Source organism: Dipodomys ordii, unplaced genomic scaffold (genome assembly GCF_000151885.1).
Source record: "Dipodomys ordii isolate 6190 unplaced genomic scaffold, Dord_2.0 Scaffold75, whole genome shotgun sequence".
Classification (NCBI taxonomy): domain Eukaryota; kingdom Metazoa; phylum Chordata; class Mammalia; order Rodentia; family Heteromyidae; genus Dipodomys; species Dipodomys ordii.
This window is the reverse complement of record NW_012267291.1, coordinates 3,912,205-3,926,332: the sequence shown is the minus strand read 5'-3', so window position 1 is coordinate 3,926,332 and position 14,128 is coordinate 3,912,205. Positions and strand designations below refer to the sequence as shown.

The following is a 14,128-nucleotide window of genomic DNA, read 5'->3' as shown; positions in this document are numbered from 1 at the left end:
CGCTTGAGAGCTATCATTTCAAATAAGTCCCGAGGGGGCTGGGGGGGCTGCATGGGAGGGGGCAGGGGGGCAGCATGGGAGGGGGCAGGATGGGAAGGGGGACCATTGATCAAGATGCGCTGTACTCATCAACTGATGGGCGGAACTGAAACCCCTTCCCAAAGCAACTTAAAGATAGTAATAATATAAAGATTTGTCCTTCAGAGATTAATGAATGTTTATGCTAATAAATATAATAAGCTATATCTAGAAGGGATTTGTTAGATCTTTTTAAATACACTCACTATATAGTATATGTTAGTTAATGTGGAGCACATGGGCAGCAAAGATGGCGCTGGGAAGGGGTTGAGTGGGCAGAGCCTAATTTACTGTAGAGCACATGGCCAGCCAAGATGGCTCTGGGAGAGAGTAGAGTGGGCAGACCCCAATTGATCTGCCCATCGGTGCCTAACCAGCCCGTGAAGGCTCAGGTGAATGATAGGGTGTGACCTTGACAGTGATTGGTTCCTCTTCCTCCCTTACCATACCACCCACCCTTTTTGTCTTTAAAAGGGGCTGCTCTCTGTTAATAAGAGTTTTCTACCTGCTGGATTTGGCTCCCTGCTGTGTCTGATTGTCTCCTGGGCTGAGGGAGGCTAGGAAACTGGCGAGCGCCGCACTTACCTTTCCTCGGACCCTGTCCGTCTTTTGTGGGACGGACGAAGACCCGACAAGTTAACATATTCTATGGATTTACATAGCCTATTCCGTGCTACATATCATATACTGTCTGTACATATCACATAGTTATGGATACTATTTGTAGTGCGCACAAATGAAGCTTTTCTTGGGCTTTTGGTTAAATCATCTCCCCAGCCCAGTGTCGAGAAACAACCCCACCAAATTGTAATTTTGACTCAGAAAACTGTGTATTTGAATAAAATGAAGGACAAACCAGCAAAAAATAAAACCCACTGAGTTCAAATCCCCACTCAGCTACTTAGCAGAGATGGACAAGCCAATGTGCCGCCGCCTCCGCCTCCGCCTCCTCCTCCTCCTCCCCCCCCTCCTCCTCCTCCCTCAAATACCTACTCACAAAACAGTGCCCATCCCATAGGCTGTTCTGAAGATGGCTGAATGCTGAAACCTGGGCATGATATCTGTCAAAATCATTAAGATCTAAAGGGCCTGGGCTCTAAAAAAGAGCATCTTTCTCTTATAGGTCTCTGCCCAATTAGACAAACCTTAAAGTTTTGGTCATTGTCTCCTTGTTTTGGTCTTTCCTCCAACATATGACCAAGTGACGGACGATTTTGTTGGCTAGAGCCCAATAATCAAATAATAGGCAATTGATTATGGATTACTTCCTTATTCCCCAAGTAAGAAATTGAGTGATCGGTATCAATGCATCCTTTGTTTTCTGCGGAAGGAAGTCACTAGCAAATTCAGAGGGACCTCAGCTGGGGGAGAAAGCAGTCCTACAGGACAAAAATCACACTCTGGGTCTCAATAGCTTGGGTTGAAACCATGGCTCTACTACCTGCTAGCTGTGTGGCCTTCGCTGTGCTCACATTTCCTCAGCAAAATACGAACTACGCTTACATCTCTGGAAGCAATGTTTAAAACATCAAGTAGAACACACCATTGTCTCCACAAAAATTATTTTGGCCTCTGTGTTTGCTTGAGGATGTCTGAGCAGAGTTTAGTCATAGTAGGAAGTTAAAATTTTATTACAAATATCGGAAAAAGTTTCTTTCTGTGGTCTATTTTGCTGGTCCTGGGGCTTGAACTTGAGGCCTGGGAACTGTCCCTGAGCTTTTGTGTTCAAGACTAGTGTTCTACCACTTGAGTCACAGCTCCTCTTCCTCTTGTTTTGGTGAGTCTCACAGACTTTCCTGCGGACTGGTTGAGATCCTCATATCTCAGCCTCCTGAGCAGTTAGGATTCCAGGTGTGAGCCACCGATGCTGGGTGGAAAAGGGTTTCTTAAATCTTACAAAATGCAGTTATACAGGGAGAAGTCTTGAGCAGTCATCATGGAAAAAGCTTCTCTGTTGTGTATGGAGGTGAAGGAAAATGTGATGTGTACATCAAGTTAATGGATCATTTTACTGTTACTGTTGGTTGTAACTTGTTGAGGAACTGCTATGCGAGTGTCAGACATTTTACTATTGCTTCCCACCCAACAGAATGTCAGGTCTTCTTTTCCATTTCACAATGCCAAGATTCTGATTCCTTGCAGACTTACCACATTAATTTGTCTTATCTTCAACTATAAAATGAGAAAAATAATAGCAGCTCTTCATTGAAATAGTATAGCTGTAATAAGAGTACCAGGTGCACTAAAGTAACATATTCTAGCTGTCTTCAGAATGCTGGCTCCACGATGCAGGGGGTCCGTGGCACAGGATGGGGGCACAGTACAGGATGCTGAAGGGCGCAAGATGCTGAATGGTCCAGGATAGAGAATGACGCAGGATGGAGCGTGGCGCAGGATGGTGCGTGGCGCAGGATGGAGAGTGGCGCAGGATGGAGCGGGGCGCAGGATGGGGCACAGTACAGGATGCTGAAGGGCGCAGGATGGAGAATGATGCAGGATGGAGAGTGGCGCAGGATGCTGAATGGCGCAGGACGGAGAGTGGCGCAGGATGGCGCAGGATGGAGCGTGGCGCAGGATGGAGCGTGGCGCAGGATGGAGCGTGGCGCAGGATGGAGAATGGCACAGGATGCTGACTGGCGCAGGATGGAGCGTGGCGCAGGATGGAGAGTGGCGCAGGACACTGAATGGTGCAGGATGGTGCGTGGCGCAGGATGGAGCGTGGCGCAGGATGGTGCGTGGCGCAGGATGGAGCTTGGCCAGGATGGTGCGTGGCGCGGGATGGAGCGTGGCGCAGGGTGGAGCGTGGCGCAGGATGGTGCGTGCCGCAGGATGGAGCGTGGCGCAGGATGCTGACTGGAGCAGGATGGAGCGTGGCGCAGGATGGTGCACAGTGCAGTATGCTGAATAGCGCAGGGTGGCTGTCGGTCTTGCTGTGTTTCTCATATCCACACTAGGACTGGATCAGTTTAGGGGCTCAGCAAATACTTGCCAAATATTATACTGCAAAAGTAACAGAGAGAAGTGCCTTGCTTGGCCTCACTGGATTTGTTCAGCTCATTCTCTGTTTCCAGAGAAACTCAGCTCTTGGAAAAAATGTCTAGTTATAAACCATATATATATATGTTATATATATTATATATATATAGAGAGAGAGAGAGAGAGATTGTGCTTTATTCTATTGTTTTGCAAAATGCCTAGGAAGATAGAGATCTTAAAGTGACTTTTCTGCATATGAAAATGGAGACTTGATCAAATGAAGTAATAGGTTTAAAACATTTTGAACCACATGGGTTATAAATGTTAGCAATTCATAAGATGATTTAAAAATAACTTTGGAAAATACAGATGTAACTGTGATACAGAGTCAGGTTAAGTCAGCTAATAAAAAAGGACCATGGAATTTTCTTTTTATCAGTATATATTAATTGTATAAAAGAAAAGATTTCGTGATGGCATTTTCACATATCTAACACACTTTGGTCACAGTAACCCCTCCCCCAGCCTATGGAGTTACAAACATTCCACTGCTTCCATATGGATGCCTCATGATTCATACTTAAAATTACATAGTCATGTTGGTGCCCATTCTGTGCTTCTTGCAGGATACACCTTGGATAACTCCATCAGGGTCAATTTTAGGGGAATTCTGCCACAGGATTATTGTTGCTAGTTACTTGGACCCACAGTTCCTTTTGCCCCTATGTGTTGGGAGCCTGCCTTGGCTGTTGGCTTGGATGGATAGAGTATTGCTGAACCTTTGCTGCATTCTTCTAGAACTTTAAGACGGACCAAGCGAGCACATGCCTTCACAGGTGACTGGCACTTAACAGCACTGGGGGGAAATCACCTCTGTGGTTAGGATGAGTAAACGTGAATACAGGTATCTGGTTGCTTGTTAATGATCATGGGGCATGGAGGAGCGGCAGGAGAGCACCTGAACAATACAAAACAAGGAAACTGGAAGGTCCTTTTGTAGTTGCAAAAGGCACTGACAGTTTCCATACTTCAGATTTTATTACCCCATTTTCTACCCTGAGGGAAATGCAGCCCTGCTAAACTGCCCGCACTGGGGTTCTTGGGCAATCGGGAATGCTGATGTTTACAGTCCCAGCAGGAAGCCTTCCAGGGCCAATGTGATTGCAACTGGGACAGAACAATTCCGGGTCTCTTTTGTTTACAGGAACACACAGATTGCTCCAGAGCAATGGCATTTCAGTGGGTTCTTTAACTTTTACTCCATCGAGGGACAATAAAATTCTTGGGGAGCAGAGTCACTCAACAAGTGGTTATGTGGGCCTACTATGTGCCAGGAACCCCTCTCAGTGCTGCTGTCACAGAGATGAACGAAGGCCTCTGTTCTTGGGGATCTGGCTGGATTCCATTGGGGAAGACAGATACCACATGCGAACCAGAGATAATATCAGGGGGCTGGGAAGGTGGCTCAGTGGTAGAGTGCCTGCCTTGCATGCATGAGGCCCTGGGTTCGATTCCTCAGCACCACATAAAGCAGAAAAAGCCAGAAGTGGTGCTGCGGCTCAAGTGGTAGAGCACTAGCCTTGAGCTGAAGAGCTGAGGGACAGTGCCCAGTCCCAGAGTTCAGGCCCTGCGACTGACAAAGAGAGAGAGAGAGGTTATCACTACAATAGCCATAAAACTAACATTTGAGCTCATCTGGAATTATGGGAATAGTCAGCCTCAGCAAGATGTGGAAGAAGAGAGGTAGAAGCTCATCGTCCGGACAGCTACAGGCCTAGGGAGACCCACACAGAGACCTGCACAAAGGACCTTCCTCCCCCACATGTGACTTCTTCTCTTTTGTTACTGTTGTCTTTAAGTAGGTGCACAAAGCAGTTTGTGAATACAACACATTTTGATCCACATCACTCCTCTCAATGTTCTCACCCATTTTTCCCCGACCCATCCCTTCCCTCACTCATCTTCATTTTGTAGGGTTGGATTCTTGACTGTATTCTCCCCCTCTTCCCCTCTTCATTCGTCTACCCCTTGATCCCAACCCACCTCCTTCGAGTCCCCTGCTGCACGACGCATCTGTGATCTCTACATCCAATGACCAGAAGTCTCCTGTGGCATGCTCTTTTGTTTTGCTGTGTCAGCCTTATTTTAGCCAGTGGATAGGCTTGGAAGTTAGGATGCAATACTTACAGATTTTTAAATAAGAATTCATCTGGCCAGTGTCATTCAGATTAGTTTTACTTTCACCTGTTCACATGTGCAAGTTGGCAGGACACAGGCATTGAAAACGGGCAAATCTCATCAGTTTCTCAGTCCACAGTGTGTACCTGTGACATGTGATCAACCATGTGACCCGCCAAACCCTGCATAATTATCTGCAGCACCTAGGTGGGTAGCCAGCCTCCTTTCTTATCCCTGAGAAATCTTGCTCCCAGAGCATCTGCTTGAAATAAAACAGAATCTGGGCGATGGAACGTTCTTGGGTTTTGCCTGTGTAGCACCCGGGTTCTCCTTTTCCCTCTCCTGCCCCAGAGCCAATATCTCCCACCGTGAGGTGGAAGGCCTCATTCCCACAAGGAGGTGATGTTCCAGACCAGTTCCAGGCAGTTTACCAGCAACCGAGAAAGGGAGAGTCTTTCCACTAGGAAGGGCCAGGTTTGCTGTGGCCAGATGGGAGGAAACTGGGGCTGAGATGGAGGTGAGAAGACAGGGAATGGCAGAGTGCGGGGTGTGATGTAGGACCAGCTCGTCTGCCCTGGATAGTTGCCTATTTCCCCCTTTCACCTGGGTCTGTCCTCCTGTGGTACCTCCTTGTGGGCTGGCAGATGCAGCCATGTCAAATGTTAGGTGCTATTCAGACTGCCATCATTTTTACTCCTATGAAAAATCACCCAGGACTGAAAAAAGGACACATTAGCTTTCTGGCCTCAAGTGATGAAATAAAACACAAGTATACATAGACCTAGAGATTCCAGTGCTGAAATAAGCAGTATTTTCCTTCTCCATTTCTAGTTGCTTTACATTAATGTTCTGTACTTACATTCATTCTGGCCTTTCATTCACTTCTGTGACTCCCAATCAGGCCGCCATCTTTACTTCCTCACTCTCCAGCTAAGATCGAGAACCTTTTTAAAACAGGGGGAAATGATTGTACTTATCTCACATAGGTACAGCAAGAATTAGGAAAGGAAATATTAGCCAAGTAGTTAGCACAGTACTTGGCTGACAGCAAGCAAAGAACTATGTTAGCCACTAGCATTCAGCTGATAATACAGATGCATCTATATGTAAATGTTGATTTGACATGCTTCAATGTGGCATTCTTTGTGTTCACTGCATATGTTTCCTTCCTCATCACCCACAGCCATTTCCATTTGTCACTGAAGTCTTTCCTATTTTCTTACCTCTACTGGAAACCAAAGCAAGTTCAATGGCAAGTTTGGATCATTTGCAAAGTGCTGGCCACAGCAATGTATCTGATGTAGCTGGAAGTGAGCTGTCTGGTCCCCCAGACTAAGAGTTCACGTGTGGCCACATCTTACTTCCTCCTCAGCTAAGCTTTTAGGACAAATGAAGCTGAGGTCACAGAACACAGTGTGAAGTGGTGCTGGGAATTCCAGGGCAACTGACTCCTTTGAGGCTGCCCTTTCTCCTTCCTCCCTGGACAGAACCCTGATAACAGGTAGGGGCCAAAAGGCACATACTTTGACTTGAATGTGAAAGAAGAACAAGACTTTTCTATTAGTGGCACCATCTGCTCCCTAACCCCGTTTCTGCCATGCTACTCTTGGACCAATACCATGGAAAGCTGCAGCTGATGGCATGGCTGTGGAACTGCTCTAGAAACTTCTCTAAATTGCATTCCAAGGTGGTGGTACATTTCACATCCTGACCGAGGCTGATGAGAGTTTGCCCCTCTTGCCAACACTTTGGTCATTAAGACCACAGCTATTACAGCAGCTAGCAGTTCTATTTACCTAGTTTACAGCCTGAGATTGTCAAGAGACATGTTCGTTTTTTTTTTTTTTTCAAATTATTGAATCTTTAACATATAATTGCTCATTTTGTTCCTTTTTAAAAATCTTATGGAGGTCTATCCAACACCAAGGTGTAATCACCTCTGCTGCCTTTTCTTCCAAAATGTTTTATGCATGCCTTTAAAAAAAATTGGTTAGTTTTACCTGGAATTTATGAACTGAATTAATTCAACTGTTACTCTTGTTAATTTCCTGTATGGTTGTTTCCCCTGTGTCGCTGTGTAGTTTTTGTGGTTTTTGCTCTGAAGGAAGAGGCCTTTCATTCACTTTGTGTAACCGGTTTGACTCAGATCTGCCATAGGCACAGTCTGAAGACTTTGGTCCAGGGCCCATCTTCAAAGGAGACGTCTTTGTAGTACAAGAGACACCAAGAATGACATTGCCCCATTTGTTAGGAAATGGAAAGACTTGGAAAAAATTATATTAAGTGAAGTAAGCCAAGCCCAAAGAAACATAGGTCCCATGGTTTCCCTTATTTGCAATATCTAGTATATGTATGAGTCAAGCAGAAAAGGTCAGATAAGATGAAGTTAGGAAAATGAACCCTAAGATATGTATTCTAATGTTTTTTTCTTTCATGCATTTGTTTCTAACGCATTTATAAGATTATTTCTTAGTTGCTTTGTATGTCTCTCCCCCACAGTATAACCCCCGCTTTCACTGTATTTGATGTTGCTATAATTTGTGGAGAGGAAGGGGAAAAACAAGTCGTTTAAATAAGGATACAGGTGGACCCGTTGCAACAATGAGAAGTACACGTTGTCATGTCAAAAATGAACTTTACAACTTTGGGGGGGGGGAGGAGGATTGGGTGGGGGGGGGGGGGGGCTGGGAAGGGATGGGGAGGGTAAACAAAGGAGGAGGCTACAATGCTTGATAAGAAATGTACTCATTATCTTGCCCATGTAATTGTAACCCCTCTGTACAGTATTTTCACAATAATAAATAAATAAAAAACAAAAATAAATAATTAAAAAAAAAAGAGACACCAGTACGTGAGTTCTGGTTATCCTCCACCAAACCCAACCCTGCTCTTCACCACTCCAACGATTAGAATCCAATATTAGAGGCCTGCTTTATGGTGCTGGTCACTGGTACCAGTGAGTTGGATATCTTTTCTTAGAAATTAAACTTCACTCTGTCATTATAACAGCCAATGCACCTATGCTATCATTGTGTATAAGAACAATTAAAAATAATGGTAGACATATAACTTTACATTTTGTTACTTTATATATAGACTGGAAACATAATTGCCCGAAATGAATTTTATAACATATTCTTTTAGCTAGCTGGGGGGCGGGTAGCTGCAAACACCCCAGCAGTGCTAGGCCAGGGTGATTTCGGTGGCCCCTCTGCTAGTCAGAGAACTACAGGTCCTTCTGCTCAGCGGTGCTGTCCTCCAGGAAACAGTTCTCTTCAAACAATCATTGTTCTTTTAGGAAACAAAGTCTTTCATTAGCAAATGAGATTGACTTGATTTGGGTTTGTATTGTGTTGCTGAGTTCTGGTTGGCTTGCTCTGGGTTTGTACTGTGTTAGTGAACCCAATTGGCTAAATATGGGCTTGTACTTCGTTGATAAATCTGATTGACATGATCTGGACTTATATCCAACCTTAAAGGATGCTGGGTAGTTGATTCCTGACTACTAGCATGGCGAGGTAAGCTCATGACCTGGGATCTTCGTCAAATACATAAGAGAAAAGCAATGAGACTGTAAGTGGTCACCAACTAAAGTTGCCCACCCATTGCAAATCAGATCTTTCCATGAGCAATGCCTCTGTGAGGAGGAAGTCTGGCTCAGGAACAAGTGGATACTAGGTTCTGAATAAATCCTTGTTCAATGGACCATATTAGAGAACTTAGAGTTAATTATAACCGCTACTTATATATACTAAGCAATGTTTCTTTCTCAATATTAAAATTGTTATAGGCAGGTCCCCTTGAAACAGACAGGTTAGTTAATGATAACCTTTTCTTTTTGTGGTGCTGGGGCTCGAATGGGGCCTTGTGCTTGGTAGTCAAGCCCTCTTCTTGCTGAGTCACATTCCAAGCCCAGGAATAGTCTTAAGGCGTGCACTCCACCACTTGAGTCACAGTGCCACTTCTGGTTTTCTGGTGATTTATTGGACATAAGAGTCTCATGGACTTTCCTGCCTGGGCTAGCTCTGAACCGTGATCCTCAGATCTCAGCTTCCTGAGTAGCTAGGATGACAGGCATGAGCCACCAGCGCCCAGCATAGTCTTATTTTTATAAAGGTCTAAAAACTTCATACACAGGGGGTCTTAAACAAACAACCCCCCCACACACAAATAGCTTTTGCGCAAAACAAAAAATTGGAAAGGGAAAGAGATGACTGTGTTTTGGTTCAAAGACAGAGTGGCATCCTTGGTTTTGTGTCACCTTGCTTCCACAGTGCTTATAGCTTTGTGTGACACACACACACACACAAACACACACACACACACACACACACACACACACACACACGGGAGACAGATAATTCTGGAGTCACAGCGCCACCTGGTGAGCAAAGGAAGTTTGTTCGGGCAACCGGTCCCCAGCATCCCAATTAGTGGGAGCCCTGTAGTCCTAGATTTGGCAGGGGAAAAATGTGCCTGAAAATACAAACTCTTGTACATCACAATGGAATGAACTCATCATCATCTATCTTCTGTTGCATGCGGCTACTAAATCCTTAAATGTGCGTTCTTCCATGTGCTTATGTATTCCTTCTTTAACATTTGCTGAGCATCCAGGTCTCAGTTGGTGCCACACTGTGGATCTGCAGGGAGCGGTGTGGGCTGTTTGCTGTGGCTCTTCCCGACTTAAGGCCATGGGGAGGCTGTGAAGTTGCTTAAAGAGTGGAGGGTGTTTTAGGGAAGTTTTTCCCTTAGTTAGTCTGTGCTGCTACAAGAAAAATACTGAAGACCAGGCAATTTGTAAACAGTTCTGGAAGCTGGGATGATCTGGCTCATCAGGGTGCCCATGGGTGCCTTGGAGAGGGTCTGTCCTCTCAGGCCAAGATGGTACCTGGCCACGTCATGGAACAAAAGGAACAGTGTGTCCTTCAGTGCCAGAGGGTAGAAGACAAGGAATCCACCCACCCAACCGTTCTGGGAGAGCTGGACACTTGACTGTGAGGGCTTTCCCTCAGACTCAGCCTCCTCTGAACACCAGCTGAACACCATCGCGTGGCAACTACATCCCCACACATGGATTTTGGGGGGAGGGGCCCACATCCAGAGCACAGCAGCCTCCCCGGTGGAACGGCACAGACTGGGGCTGAGTCTTGAAGACCAGCGGGATTTAGCCCAACAAGTAACAAGAGAAAGGAAGGGCATGGACAGCAGGAAAACAAGTGCAAAGGCCCCGAGGTGGGACAGGGCATGTGACACTTAAAGGAACGGAGGCCCAGAGTGAAGGCAGGTAGTGAGGGAGGGGGAGAAAGATGGTATGAAGTTTGTCAGGAGTTTGAGTCATCTGACCCTTTGGGCAATGGGAAGCCAAGGAAGATTTTCACACTCAGCTTTGGAGAAAAAAATGTTTACAAAATGGTTGAGCCCAAGGCAAATGGACGCAGCTGTACATTTCTCAGTGTAAAAACTTCCCAAAGAAGTGTGAAAAAAATGAAGGTGGATTGTTCCTGCAGGCAGCGTTGCCACGATCTTTGTGCGCCCCCTGCAGGCACAGAACCAAATTACCTTACGCTGGCAAGAGGTTTCCCTTCCTGCTCCACCCTCCTGACTTCCAGCCACTGGCAGGGAAGGAAGGAGCTGTACATCCCCTTGGGGTCTGAGCCCATGAACTTAAGAGGCAAGCTGCAGGTGTCGGAAACCCGAACTGATGTGAACTGTCACAACTGTCTCACTATGGCTTTGTGACCGTGACCTAAGCGGGGACATGCCTGGACCACTTAGGAGTTTGCATGTCAGTTCAAGTAGATTTTATGGTTCCAGTCACCCTGCCACCAATTTCAGAGTCTTGGTTGACCACTGCAGCTATACTTCCCGAGAGACGGGTTGCTGGGTGCTGCATGTTGTGGTGATATATCTTTGCCAGCATGGGTGCCAAAATACTAAGCTCCAAGGCTGATTTAACTTCCTGTTTGCAATTGCATCTAGCAATGGTGCAAATTTCCAGCTAAGGGATCCCTTCCCTTCCCAGGTGCTGGGAGAGCCTGGCAGGTGAGCCTCTGAAGAGGGATGCTACACCGAAAAATATGGGCAAAATCCATTATGCTCATGCAGCATGCATTGTAGCGATGGTAGACATTGAAGTGACAGGAGAGGGACCAAAACAAGTTAGTAAACAGCGATGTAGATCAGACAGTGTTATTGCTCTGAATGCTCCTGATCATTTCAACAAGGGCATAGACAATATTAGCAGAGACCATGTAAACACACACTTGCAACTTCATGAAGAAGACAGGAAGAAATACATGCAAAGTAGGTAGACTGGGAAATGGAGAGGAACACACAGAATCCACCTGAACTGGCATGTAAGCTACCAAACTGTCTAGGCATGTCCCAGCTGTAAGGCATATTAAGTAGGTAGGTTTCATTAGGTAGCTGATGAAGAGAATGCCACACACTATTCAGGCAGGAAAATAAGTTTATTTACTGAACTGCTGGCCCGGCATGTGTGGTGGAGAGGCACGGCTGAAAAAGGGGAGACCCAGGCCGGGCAGGGACTTAGTGAGGCCAGGGACAGGAAGAGGTGTGGTCAGGTGGGGGAAAGGTGTGGTCACACTGGATCCCCCAAGTGACCTCAGGGCCTGGGACCCTCCTAAGGTCAGATGGAAGGCCTGGGGCTGCCCTGGCTGTAACCCAGCAGGAGGGGGAGAGGACTGCTTCCTGGTGTGCCAGTTACCTAGGTAACGGATACTGGGCCGAAACTTAGCCAAGAGGTAGGGAGGTGTCTGAGAACTTATACCAGCTGAATCTAGATTCTCTCAAAACAACCTTGAGTTCGCTGTTACCTGCCTGAACTGGGAGTGAGGACCTGGAGGGAACTTGTCAGGAAAATAGGCCTTACCCACGGGAGTGCCCACAGGGATGCAGGGGCCATCCTGCAGAAATGCCAACTTTGGGGTTGCCAGGACTCTTGATTTGACAAGCTTAAGCAAGGTAACATGGGATGGCTGAGTGAATCATTTGCTTACTTTTCCCATATCAGATGTCTAGTTAGAGAAAAATACTGCTAAGGTCTCAGTGTAGTAGGAAGACCCCTACTCAGGCAAGCAAGCCTACCTAGTCATCTGGAGTGACAGAGCCCACTGCAACAAAGTTATTAATAAGGAAGCAACTTTATTGCAAAGGTTCCTACACTGACCCAGGACCACAGCACAGGCTTGGGAGCTGATACTGCGGCCCCCAGCAGCCCACATACTTTGTTTTTTAAAGGCAAAATTCACTAGGTCAAGCCTGGTCATGCAGGTGACCAATGAGATTGTCACACACCCAAAAGATTGCACTAGACCACACGCAGGTGGCCAGTGAGGTTACAGTTTGTCACATAATGGCTGTTTAAACTAGCCTATCACTTTTGGTTTAAATGACTCCAGAATTCAACGGTAAGGTGGAACTTACGGTAAACATACACAAAGGAGGAGTTTAGTGGAGTTTACCGTAAGCACGTGAAAAAGGCAGAGTTTACGGTAAGCTTGTGATGAAGCCAGTATCAACCAGATTACAGCCTGTTTCATAGGTCAGTCTTTAACAGAACAATGAAGGTGGGTTAGGTTGTTGAGGGGAGGGGGACCTTGAGGCATTCTTTCCATTCCAAGAACTGGGCTGGTTGGAGCCAAGGTTGAGTTAACCTTGTTTAGAGGTTTTTTTTCCCCCTAAAATCCCTAAAACAAAGGCAAAGCCTGGAAAGAAGCTGTACCAGCTGAGTCTCCTCTCAGGGCCTGCTTCACTCAGCCTGAGACTCAGCTTTTGGCCTGAATAACCCAGTGTTCGGCCTGAAAGTCAGAAGCAAAGGCTGGAGATGCTCCCTGTCTGGATTTTAAGCAAAACGTTCGAAAGTCCTGCGGCCAAGGGCACTGCTGGGAGAGAGAGATTTCCTTAGAAGACTCCAAAGGCTGGGAAGAAGGTAGGGCAGGGATGGCAGGAAACTGCAGGATGTCTACAGCCTGGAAGGCTGCTTTGGAGGGGGGTGAGGTGGGGGGGGGGACCTGTTGATCCCCAGGCCCACACTGACTGGCACCGCCCAGCGTGCTGAGACCTGGTCAGTGCCCCAGGCCGGGCGCCTGGGACAGCATTCCCTGTGGCGCGGCGCAGACTGGCCCTAGAGTCAGCACAGCTTATTTCCCTCCCACTGGCAACAGGGGAATTCAGACCAGACTGGAAGTGTGGTCAAAGCCACAGGAAAGTGTGGGGCATGGGAGTTCATCTTCCATAGACTGAATGCCCGTCAGGTCTCTCCAAAGGTGAAAATGACATTCGGCCTCACCTCAGCACAAGTTTTTAAGGAAGTAGGAAGGGTTCTTGCAGCACAGGGCGGCCCGATCCGGGGACACAGTCACCTTCCCTAGGGTTGGAAGGGTATACAAATGAAATTTCACCCCTAGGCCTTGGAGTACTAGCTGGGATGAGTCACTCAAAGGTCAGCTGGCCCCAGAACTGTTCTTTGACCATCTTAAGCCTTTCTTTAATCCTTAATGGGTGGAAACTAAAAACAAAACAACAAAATTCATCTTGAGATATTCCATGACCTTGGGGGAGGGGGCGGGAGGAGGCAGACAGACAGACGGACAGACTCGCTGAGACCGAGAGGGACTCGAGAGAATTTAAGCGCGTGTGAGCATCTTAGCTGGAGAGCTTCCCGCGTGCGGAGAAGCGGGGAGTCCGCAGGGCGGGTCCAGGTGGGCGCGATCGACCGTTCAGCCCCGGGACGCTGGGACGGGCAGGGCGGGGTTGCTCGGTGGCGTCCTTCCTCCGCGCCCGGGCGGTGCGGGGCGTCCGGGCTCTCACGTTAGCCAGCCCCGTTCCGCGGCCCCATCGCGGGATGGACGACAACGGATGCCCTTCGTGG

General features: G+C 47.1%; 1 protein-coding gene across 1 annotated transcript in view; it reads left to right on the top strand.

Annotated features, from left to right (window-relative positions):
• Positions 1-13,874: 13,874 nt before the first annotated feature.
• Pfdn4 (prefoldin subunit 4) overlaps positions 13,875-14,128 on the top strand; it is an 8,238-nt gene continuing 7,984 nt past the window's right edge. The window contains exon 1 of the mRNA XM_013024318.1: positions 13,875-13,893. The gene's annotated coding sequence lies outside the window, so the exon portion shown is untranslated. The remainder of the gene's footprint in view (positions 13,894-14,128) is intronic.